The sequence below is a fragment of the Octopus sinensis genome, linkage group LG2 (assembly GCF_006345805.1).
Source record: "Octopus sinensis linkage group LG2, ASM634580v1, whole genome shotgun sequence".
NCBI classification, from domain to species: Eukaryota; Metazoa; Mollusca; class Cephalopoda; order Octopoda; family Octopodidae; genus Octopus; species Octopus sinensis.
The window spans coordinates 174,248,154-174,260,653 of record NC_042998.1 but is presented as its reverse complement, the minus strand read 5'-3'; the positions used below and the strand labels follow the sequence as shown (position 1 = coordinate 174,260,653).

The window sequence follows — 12,500 nt, the reverse complement described above, 5'->3', positions numbered from 1 at the left end:
AAAGCTTCTTCATATTTTCACAGTTCAAGAACAGCAACAGCTAGAAAATCAGTAGCCACAACAACAACAACAACAGAATGAGCCACTCCTGGTTCCCAGCACAATGGCTGACCCTAACATCGTTCAAGCACAACAACAACAACAACAGCCACAGCAACAAGAACAACAACAGCCACTCCTCAACTCTAGCTTACTAGATGATTCACTAAATGCCAGTATCTTTTCACCGCTCTCACGGCAACCACCACAATTATCATCATCATCATCACCACCGCTGCCACCATCGTCTCTCATCACCAAAAATACAACAGAAAACCAAATAAGAAACCACTGCCCACTCCCCCCACATCACCACCTCAATACTACTGCAGTAACAAAAACTTAAAGAAACATAGGAAGCAGAATGCGCCCCCCACGGCACAAACAAGAAATCCCAAAATATGCCGCTATTCACTGCGCGAGAGACTCTGCACAAATAGTGACTGCATCTTCACGCATCTACCCGGCACTAGACGCACTACCGGCCAAGGCCAAAGCACGCATCCCACAATAACATCAACACCACCCAATAGTAAATCGAATTCAAAAAACACACACAACTCGGAGTCCCAAAATCTGCCGGTATTCCCAACGTGAGAGAACATGTCTGCTGAGTGACTGTCCCTTCACTCATCTTCCAGGGACCCGACGCACAAACAGAAACGGGGCTTCAAGCCAACACACAAACCTGAATAAAAATAAAATAGAAACACACCATGCTGCAGTAATGCTGGTCCAGTCTTTTCAGGAAGACACAAAAACAACAACAACAAAAGTGGAAACTACAACCCTATCCACAGTGCAACCACACCTCCAGCCAAAAACTGCTCCCTAAGCAGGAAAATTCTTTTTTAGCCATGTTGAACATGGCAAAAGAGATACACAAAAACATTCTAGCCATCACTCAACACCATCCTATGCTATTACCCCAGTGCACCAATTCCCCACATTGCTGCCACTAACACACACAAAAATCAAGCCACCCTGCAACAGTCAAAACCAGCCACTACACTAACCTCCACATTCCTACTCAATGCACAAGGTGTCAGCCCTTCCATCAATGCACAAAAATGGAAGGTCCATTCATTGAAGACTGGGTTGGTAACCATTCACACCACATCCCTTTCTTCATTCTCACTGAGACCCACCTTGACAACTCCCACTTGGAAGCCGAAGTGAGAGTGAAGAATTTCACAACCATCCGCGCGGATCGTATCGGCAGGAGGAAGGGTGGAACTGCCATTTTCCTGCATGATTCATTTACGGCAGATGGAAATAGTATATTCTCCAACGGCTACTGTGAATCAGTCACCGTGCACAACAAAGCCAATGACCTGACAGTAATTGGGCTCTATAGGCCGCCCCAAACACCCATACTGTGCTTTCAAGAATGCCTCAACAGCATTAAGTGCTTTATTCAACAGTGCCATTCTAGCAACATACTCATGATGGGAGACTTCAATCTACCCTGTGTTGACTGGACTACAAACTGTTTGAAACCAAGCACTCCCGCCTCAACCGCTGACAAAGAAGCAGCAGAGTCACTTTTCGACTTTACGAATGAGTTTTTCTTGTCCCAACTTGTCCTTGCACCAACAAGACATCAGAACATTTTGGACCTAGTGTTTAGTAACCACACTAACACTATACATAACGTTACAGTGGAAAAAACCCTTCTTTCAGACCATGACATGGTTCTCTGTAACATGAAATTCCACCAGCCGAAAGCTAATCCTAGTGACCTTCCTCCAGCCCACCCATTTGACAACATGGATCTCCATAATGCCAACTGAGATGCAATCAGGAACGAGCTATCACATGTTGACTGGTCCTTTACACATACACACATCTCCACCAACCATAAAACATCTTGGCAGATCTTTGTAGACACCGTCACAGACATATGTGCAAAACACTCCCCACCAAGACCTGTGAACAAAAAGTGCAGAATCCCCCAAAACAGAAAAACCATTATCAGAAAAATAAAAAGAACAAACAAAAAAATTAACAAACTAAAGTACTGCCAACAGCAACACACACATTCGACGGCTATCGCACTGCTTGAATCCAAAAAATATAACCTCCAACAATGCATGAAGACCCTCATCAATAACCAAAGATCAGCTGAGGAGAAGTGGGCCATTGAAAAAATCAAACTCAACCCCAAAGTGTTCTTTTCATTTGCGAGGAAACGCAGGGTCACTGTCTCCACTGTAGGCCCTCTAATTGACGAAACTGGCACTCTCCAAGATAATGCCAAATCCATGGCCGAGATACTGCAGAAACAATACTGCTCTGTTTTCAGCAATCCTGATATGGCCGATCTGGGCTGTATCAGTGATGTCAACCCCCAACACACTATATCGGACATAACGTTTAGTGCCCCTGATGTCTTAGCGGCGATAAACGAAATAAAACACAATTCAGCAGTAGGCCCCGATAGGTTCCCTGCTTGTGTCCTGAAGGTGTGTCGACACCAACTTGCATCTCCCCTTGCTAATCTGTGGAGAAACTCACTGGATGCTGGCTATATTCCAAAAAACCTTCTGTCCCAGTCTGTTGTCCCAGTTTTCAAAAAGGGAAACAAGTCCCTTGCAGTGAATTACCGTCCGATCTCACTCACCTCTCATATCATCAAGATATTTGAGAGGGTGGTGAGATCTCGAATAACCCAATTTCTGGAAAGCAACAGACGGCTGATCTCCAACCAACATGGGTTCCGTAATGGAAGGGACTGCCTAACGCAGCTCCTGCATCACTTTGAGGACATTTTGAGAGCTTTGGGAGAGGGCTCCAATACCGATGTCATCTACCTTGATTTCAGTAAGGCCTTCGACAGGGTCGATCACAAGATCCTATTGAAAAAACTATCCAACATTGGTGTCTCTGGAAAGTTACTGAAATGGATCAAGTGTTTCCTGACAGACAGATCTCAACATGTTGTAGTTGAAGGGGTAAAATCAAGCCCAGTCAAAGTCAGTAGTGGCGTTCCGCAAGGCACTGTGCTGGGCCCACTTCTTTTCATCATTTACATTAATGACATTAATGACATCATCAAGCACAGCAACATAAAAATCTTTGCAGATGCTCCAAGCTACAGAAGGTCATAAATGAGGCGAGTGACCGGACATGCCTTCAGTCAGATCTACTGGCTGTTATCCAATGGGCAGAAAAAAACAATATGCTGCTGAACGAGGATAAATTTGAGCTAATCCACTTTGGAAAAGAGGATGCCCTGAAACTCCCATACTCCCTTCCTTCAGGTGAAACTCTCGCGGCGCCCAACAACATCAGAGACCTGGGAGTAATTGTGGACAACAACATAAGCTGGGCCACTCATATAAACACCAAAGTGACATGGCCCGCAGAATGTGTTCCTGGATTCTCAGAACTTCCAGTCGAGAGATATCCACACCATTATCCTTCTCTTCTCCACTTTTGCCCGACCCCACCTTGAATACTGTTGTCCACTGTGGTCTCCCCACACAATACAAGGTATCATAAAAGTTGAAGCACCTCAAAGGGGCAATCACAAAAAAGATAGATGGCATGACAGGCCTCGACTATTGGGGTCGACTAGAAAAGCTAAAACTCTATTCTCTCCAACGTCGTCGTGAGCGCTACATCATCTGCATGATGTGGAAAATATTCCATCAGCATTGCCCAAATGATGTTGGCATCACCTTTAAGGTACATCCAAGGCTTGGGCCCCGTGCCATCCGCCCAAAACAAAAATCGCACTCTCATCTCATAACAACAATACGGCACAATTATTTCACCTCAATTGGCCCGCTCTCTTTAACATTACACCAAAACACAATTAAAACAGAAACTGACCCTATAGGGTTCAAGAAGTCTTTGGACAGATTCCTTCAAGAAATCCCGGATAAACCCCCAACACCCGGATATGTCTCTGTAAACAATAACTCTCTACTTGAGTGGGCCATAGTGCCCAAATTCTGACTTGAAAGACTTCACCAGGTGGTGCTATTAAGTTAGACATGGCCTGGGCCAATAATGGCCGAAACCTATCAAAGTATCAAAGTATCAAAGTATATATATATATATATATATATACATATATAAAATATATATATATACATACATATATATATATATACATACATATATATATATATATATACATACATACATACATATATATATACTATATATATATATATATATATATAATATATATATATATATATATATATATACAACGGGTTTCTTTCAGGTTCCGTCTACCAAATCTATTCCCAAGGCTTTGGTCGGCCCGACGTTATAGAAGAAGACACTTGCCCAAGGTGCCACGCAGTGGAACTGAACCCGGAATCATATTTCTTCATATTTATTTATACTTTTTATATTTTATTGCAGTTAGTGTTTATGCGTTTATTAGAAAACCCAAGAGAAACACCTACTTAGAAGTCTCGGTTGGTATGTCAATCATCAAAACAAGCCAATGCTTTTATGCAATGAATTAAAAAGGAAATGGCTGGAAATAAGTGGTGTGAATTTTTCATTGCTGCGAACAAATAGCACAAATTACTGGCAAGTATTATCAAGAACCTATAAATTATACAACTCAACTTAATCTCATGCGAAGCATAAACATTCTCATTATTGGCTTTTCGTTTACTTGATTAAGATGGAGGTGCCTGCAAAGAATTAGCAATATTTTATACTGCAACAAAATTAAAACCTGAATCTACGTTTAACAGTTCAAAGTTTTATAGCGAATAAATTAACACTATACCTCTAGAAGATATTTCGCTAAAACTAGCTTTTATAGATTTTCTAGCCTTCGTTACCAACAATACTAGTCCATCCATAGATTTTCATTGCAATATTTTCCTTAAAATGGAAGGAAAGCTGGAATTCTTCGTAATCTGCTTTGAACAATAACTGCCTTGATCTTATCATGCTGGGACTGCTTATAAAATACCACAGACGCTGTCCCTCCTTCCTTGACCATTTAATAAAATAAAAGAAAGCTTATGTTATAGCATGTAATGCTGAAATTTCTTTCCAAGTCTTTGAATATCATCCCTATCTTAAATGTCATTTACGAAATCTTCAAAATTAAGAATGTCACGCAAAGCAACATCCAATATATTCTTATCTGTGGACAGGGAAAGCCAATAATCTGGTTTCTTTGGCTTTAGTGGCAAGTTGCAGATTTAACAGTCAAAAATTGTAATCGGATCATGTTTTATTTGGCGTAACGATTTTTTTGATTGCCACAACAATTTCTGCCACCAGACCTCTCTCCTCGAACAAATGGAGGCGGCCGTTAGTTAATATGTTTTCATGTGGAGATATATTGTACCGCCAATCTTGCATGGATTTCTATGCAAACACTAATGAGGATGTCTTTACGGAGTCACTCAAACAAATAGAAAATCAGCCAAATCTTAAAGTACACTTTATTATATTCAAAAATGAAGTGTACATTTGATAATATAGTCTTAGACAGATTATGTGAAAAAAAAGGTATTGTCACCGCATAAATGTTTTTAACTGCAGGTCTACTTCATGTTTGTACTCTTGGAACTTATAAAAATAACAACAAATGTCTTATTGCAATATTTACGTAAACAATAAAGGCTAATATTTAGGGTACATTACAAAAGGTACAAATCTAAATACATTGAATTTATGTTTCGCGCAAAGCCTTTAACTCAGTTCAAATTTTATCTGCAGCTTCCTTCTTACTACATGGAATCAACTCCAACAGTTAACCATGTCTAAAGTGTGTGCCCATGATCTCTTCAAAAGTTTTTGTTATATCATCATAGTTATTAGTATACCAGTATATTTGCTTAGGTGAACATAAAGATGTAAGATCTCGTAAACAACATTTTAAACTGCTAAATACTGTTAACCTATAAGAAAAATATGTTTTTCTTGTAAGGCGGCAAGTCTTGTGAATTTTGCATACACATAATACAATATTATTATATTATTATATTATGATGATGTTTTAACACATTACATAGTACATTGATAGCCAAATCTATTAGAACTCCAAATTCGCCACTGAGTAGATAAAAACAGACGATTCAAAACTCTCAAGGTTTTCTTGATAACAATGCAACCCCAGAAGTTAGTACCTAGCTCTCAGAAACAAGGCTTTATGAATTTAAATAGCTCTAGGGGAGTTGGCTTTACTCCTAAGAACAACATGAAGTACAAATTGCATGCTGTTAGGCAACAAAACTCTTAACACTAAAGTTCAAAATATGCAGGAGACGTTTACCTGAGAAATGCATCTATCATTTGGTTTATAAGGCATTATGGAACATAAAAACAAGAGTAGCATGAGTTAGGTTCAAAGAACGGTGAAGATTTGCGATAGCAGAAAGTTTGTTCTGTGACTTAGACTCTGTTTCAGTAAATATGGATTCTATTGTTCGGTCATTAAAAGAAACTTAATTCTTTTGAAGTTAGGTGCATACACAAACTTCTCGGCATCCTCTGGAATAACGTTGTACCTAACAATCAAATCAGAGTGTAGTACGGATAACTTCAAATACGGGTAACTTCACATCGCAGAAGAAGCTGAGAGAAACGGCGGATTCTTTAACTTCATGTGTTACATATTTTGCATTCTAGGTTCAAACTATTCTCGTGACTGGTTTAATTTACATGTCTATCAATCCAATTGAACGACGACAAAAAAAAAAGAAGTCTTTGAAAAGGTTAAGATGAATGACAAAATCTAAGTAAGAAGAGTACAAGATACCTCACTCTGGAATATGTAACTTAAAGAATGCATATTTATTAATAATTATCAAAATTCTGGCACTTTTAGTTTGTGGAATTAATCTAAAAATCACTAATAATAAGAGGCGATTCGCAGAAGTAGATAATAATGATGGAATAGTCTGATATTGTATGAAGCTCAGGTGTGAATTATTTCGCATCGCATTGATTGGATTGGAACAAGTTTTTTAAAAGTTTACTTCAAAACTTTGAAAATTGGAAAATTTAGCTCCAAGCTACTCATTAAGAATATTTTGTTGAAGGAGAAGGAGGAAGAAGAGAAATGGAAAAGCATAGAAAATTAAAATATAAAGAGAAAACAAGAAAATTGGGAAGAACATGCCAAAGAAGAAATTACGAACAAGAGTAGCAAAAGAACACAAGTACTAAAAGAAAGAAGAACATAGAAAAAGCAGTAATAGCTACTATATGTTTTCATAATCTTCAATATTTATTGTTGTTACAATTATAAAGCAGCGAGCTGATAGATTCGTTATCAGGTTGGACAAATTTAATCTCCTAGCAGCATTTCTTCAGATTCATTTCGTTCTGAGTCCAAATTTCGCCGAGGTGCGCATTGTTTTTCTTGGGCTTGATAAAATAAGTACCAGTCAAGTACTAGGATCAATGTACTCGTCTTTTCCGCTCCACTCAAATTTGATGGACTTGTGTCAAAAATTAATAAGAATTCTTGGGCGAACACGAGCAGTGGATTGCGAGAATTATTAACTAAAAAAATGTCACAGTATCTCTGGCTCTTTATGGTCTGAGTTCATATCTTCCCTTGGACAGCTTTGCTTTTCATTCCTCCACAGTCGATAAAAGACGGTACCAGTGGAGTACATGGGTTGATGGCATTGGCAAACAGCCTCCCTTCAAAACTTCTGGATTTATGCCTAAATTAGAAACAGTTATTGAGAAGACAGCTGAGTAACAGGGTTGTTCTGTGCGACTGCCTACAAGCGAATTTCAGAATCCAAGGACCTCCAAACAAAGTGTTTTGTGGCATTTAATTCAATCAATTTTTTACGTCCTGACTTCAAATCCCGCCAGGATCGATTTTTACCTCTTATCCCACCAGTGTCAGTAAAGCATCAAAGTCAATTAGATTAACTTATCTTACTCTTAATATTTCCTTCCTCATTGTATTAGTCATTACAAAATTTTATTAGACATTGTATTTCTCCCGGTTCATTTTTCGTCTGTCTTTTCCTTCTTCTGATTTTTCTTTATTTCCATTTTCATTATTTCACACATTTCATTTTCATTCCTTTTCATTCTTCATTGTTATCAATTCAGTTTTCAAGATGCCATCAAACTCAGAAACTCCATTTTTCTATTTTTATAGACATCAAAATACTTAGAAAATCTCTTTAGCTTATTTTTAATGGCATCTTTGGTTCCCATAATCCAAAAGGAAAGCAATACTTAATCCAATCGTTTGAGTTGATCTGTCAGTCTAAAATATGACAATATATATTAAACTTCCGCTCGCCACTCTAACTATCTGTCTGAATATAATTTTCATAGAAACAGACATTTTCTTTAGCAAAATACATGGTTATTGCATAATCGATGAATGGTTCAAACAACTAGAGATGCAATGAATACAACGAATTATTTTCAGAAAACATTCAAATCAATTATGTTACCTCCATTTATCACATCGTTACAAAAACGAAATCATTCCGCTGATACTAAAACTAACCTATAAGTTGTATTCACTATTTAGATATGACAATAATACAGCTTATTTGGAATAAAAATTTTTATAACAGTAGGAGTTACTTGAGTCTTGTGTGTCGATCGAGGAAAGCTCAGCATATATTAATTTGAAGAGTCGGTGGATAAACTCAATTTAAAATCAATATTTCTAAATCTAGAAGTATTTGACTACATTAACATGATTATATTATTTCACTTTGAAGTGACATTGCCTTGTGGAATGATCATTGACAGATCGTAGGTCTATATAATCAAAGATAGCTTGGAGTTTAACAGTAACAAAAATATCACATGAAAATCACACAACGTCACTAAGATATAGGTGAGGTGAAAGAAAATAGAACATAAAAATTAAAATTTATTGATGAAGGATTTATTGACAATTTTTAGTAACTCTAAAATGTTATCTCTCAATGGTATGAGGGCTGTAAGCATATTAACTGCTCTACAATGACAATGAAGACAATATTTACCACCATCATCACCATCATAACCATCGTGTCTCTCAGTACTGTTGCTGCAACTCAATTCCGGTGCTTTGTTCGTAGGAATATTCTTTATAGATCATTGAATTGTGAAACTTCTGCCGAAGCACCAGGTCGTAAGGTCCTCAGCTTAATTGTTACACTATAAACATTACAGATTCCTACCTTTCAATTTGTATCTTTCTGTCTATTTGACTCATTTCTCCATCCAAGTCGTATCTTCCTATACATTTATGAATTTTCTTCCTGCCTTTCTTCCGTCCATATGCTGTTGAGGAAATTAACTGAGATTAAATCAAGTGTCGTGAACCACATTGTAATGTGCATAATGTTTATTTGCAGCAACTCAGTATTTTAAATACTGCCTCCACAACTTCCTGATACCCGTTGTGGCTTAAAGTGATGTGTAACTTTTACGGCAAGTTCCACAATCTTCTAATCAAGCTTTCAATTGACAAGTGATTGTGAATAGACTTTAATGGTATTCAGTAATATTGTCGAATAGAATTAGTAATATCTTCTCAGTGCGGCTATATATTTCTCAATAAACTTATCAACACATTCATCAATATCCACACCAACCTCGCTATCACTAACCGCTGATATCATTCTATCAACGCCATAAATAATTACCAGTTCTATCATGATTGGGCGGTGAATAATTATCTCAGGCATTACTACAGGATATTGCGACCGTAGCTGATACAAATCCCAAGTTTAGCTTACACTGGCTATCTCTACCTCGAATGGGCTCCTTTCGAGTATAAAGATCCTAGACCTCGACATTGAAACTCTGGAACGATATCCGGCATAGACGATCCCAGGCTCGTATAGTGAAAAACGGATCCCAATGCATATGACTAGTATCCTTGCCTTCAGTATTCTATAGGGAGCAGGAGTAACTATCACTTAGATAGTGAATATTGCAACAGCAAGATTGACAGCCAATGAGTGATGGCCGTTAGAAGAATAGAAATTCATTAATCGTTTAAACACTGTAACAACGATAAAATAAAACGATAAATATTCGTTTAATGTAGTGCACTTAGAATTTTCAATTAAGTAACATTATATGGTTAAAGAAGAGGAACAAGGGCACAACCTGAAGATTTGAATTAAAAAAAAATAATATGCAGTACAGAGTGAGTCTGATATTTTGCAGTATAATGACAACTTTGTATGTTCTGGTCTTATCAAATTGCATCAACAATGCAGTCTTATCATCACTGAAAGATATTAAAATGGCTAGAAGCGATTATAGGTGTTTTAGGAAATGAACACTGATTGGGAAAAATAGCTTAAAATAATGACAGATGGAAATTAGCCTAGGGCGTTTAATTTTTACTTGCTGCGACTGGAGAAGCAGTGTCTATCATGACAGCAGTCCTTCTTAAGCTGCTCATTTTGATGCCGCTAATATTTTGATTAAGTGGTTGTATGTCAGCACTTGCAAGAGAACGACATGAGTAGAGAGAAGATTCCTGATGAAGGAAAGCGGAAATTGCTTAGTGTGGGTGGTGGGTGGACAGAAGGCTTGATGTAACAGGGGCGAGGAAAGTGAAGCGATGGGTGTGTCAAGGATGCTTGATCGCTGGAGATATGAGGCCAGCCAGCTTCAAGGAACAGGCTATTATAGTTGTAAAGGAAAGATAGAGAATTATAACAGTACACATGAAGACCAGAAGATGGAACATACCTCTCAATGACAATTGTAAAGTGGGCGCTAACTTCCTAAATTAAACGAGTCCCAAAATTTAATTAATGATAATTACAATCTTAGTAGGAGAAAAAAGAAATATCCTCATGACAAATTCTTATTGCGAATAGCAAAAGGGACAAATTCAGAAAATAAATTGATCAAAAATTAGAATGCAGTGGGTATCGAGTTTGATCGTTGTCATAAGCTATGTGAATGTGTGTGTGCGTGTGCTTGTGTTTGTGTGTGTGTAACTTTAATCTTTAGCTGTAAATTGACGCTGGACATTAATTACTCTAAAATACATCTTAAGTTTAAATATGTTCAAACTGAGTAACTGACTTTGGTTTTAAACGTCTCTCTAGCTATGTATATACTGTGTTTACTGTTGTACAAAGCGATCTCTAACAATGTGAATGTGACAACCACTTTTTTAAACATATTTTATCCTCTTACATAATGCAGTTTCCGAATACAACAAAGCGTCATTTAGGTCTATCTTAATATCACTTCAAATTTTAGAACGCACAAAAACACACAGAACACAAACACAATCACTACAACTGGCATAGTTTCCGGTGTTTTGCTCAGTAACATTTGCCTCAAAGCTATTGTGCAAAGGCTGTACTTTAGATTAAAACAGGTCATTGTATACAAAACGATTTTTATCGTCTAAAAAACTATCCATGCCTGATTCAATAAATATACGCAGCCATCTTCCTCGATTTAGCTTTTCTTTGCTTATAACTTTGTATGTTACAATATATTTATGTTGTCTCTTGTCTTGCATCCATTCAGCCAATTCTTTTCCCAATTCTGGATAGCAAGCCTTAGCTATTTTTCACTGCTTGCTATTTTCTGCGGTTGAATTTTGTTCTTTCTTTTTAGCCTAATGATGCTCTCAACAACACCAATTTTTCTTGAGGCTGCATACTTGTTCTTTTTAGCAATTTCTGTGAATAGGCTTGAATTTTGTTCTTTAAGCAACAAGTTTCTGTCGCTTACTCTTACATTTATTTCAGAAGTTTATATTGATGATGTTTCTTACGCTGCTAACAACGTTAGTAATTTAATATTCACGTTGTAAGCTATCTTATTATAACATAATCACAATAATCTTTTTTAAACAATAGAGAACATAACTATAGCCGACCAGTGTGTTAAAAGAATTGCTTATTACCATTTGACACATTTACTACACACAGCGTGTTTTATAGTTGCAGGTAATGAAGCGTATAAATTAGCTATTAAGTGTCTCAGAGTTACTGTCTTCAGCATCTTCGTATTCACATGTATTTTTACATTAGAAAAAATGATAACGTGATAATTTGAAATTGAAGTTTATTTCGTATTATGCGCGAATAAACACAATTCTCTTTAAAAAAATGAATAAAACAAAGCAAAACACCAATTGAATTAAGACTATATTTTAACTATATCTATTGAATCAAAATATTGGAGTAAATTCCTTGCGGAAAATTGTTGTCGGTTTCAGCTATTATTTGTGTTAGTCATGCCCACTTTCCAACCACTATCTAAAAAAAAATGTCAATGCTTTAACTTCGACTAAAAGAACTTTATACGTTGGTTAAAATAATTTTCTTCTCGTTATTAATATATACGGCATCGTTCATTCACTTTATGTTGAGAAGTAAATTGAAACGCTTCATCTTAACATTTCAACGAACAAATGAATAAGTTAAGGCAAGATTTTTTATATGTATTCAGTAATAATAATAATAATAATAATAATAATAATGATAATAATAATAATAATAATGATAATA

At 36.8% G+C, this 12,500-nt stretch overlaps 1 protein-coding gene across 3 annotated transcripts in view; it reads right to left on the bottom strand.

Annotated features, from left to right (window-relative positions):
• LOC115232551 overlaps positions 1-12,500 on the bottom strand; it is a 214,989-nt gene that overhangs the window by 123,772 nt on the left and 78,717 nt on the right. Inside the window, exon 2 of one of the 3 annotated variants that reach the window (XM_036500448.1) lies at positions 9,183-9,285. The exons of the other annotated variants lie outside the window; for them this stretch is intronic. The gene's annotated coding sequence lies outside the window, so the exon portion shown is untranslated. The remainder of the gene's footprint in view (positions 1-9,182; positions 9,286-12,500) is intronic. 3 annotated transcript variants of the gene reach the window in all.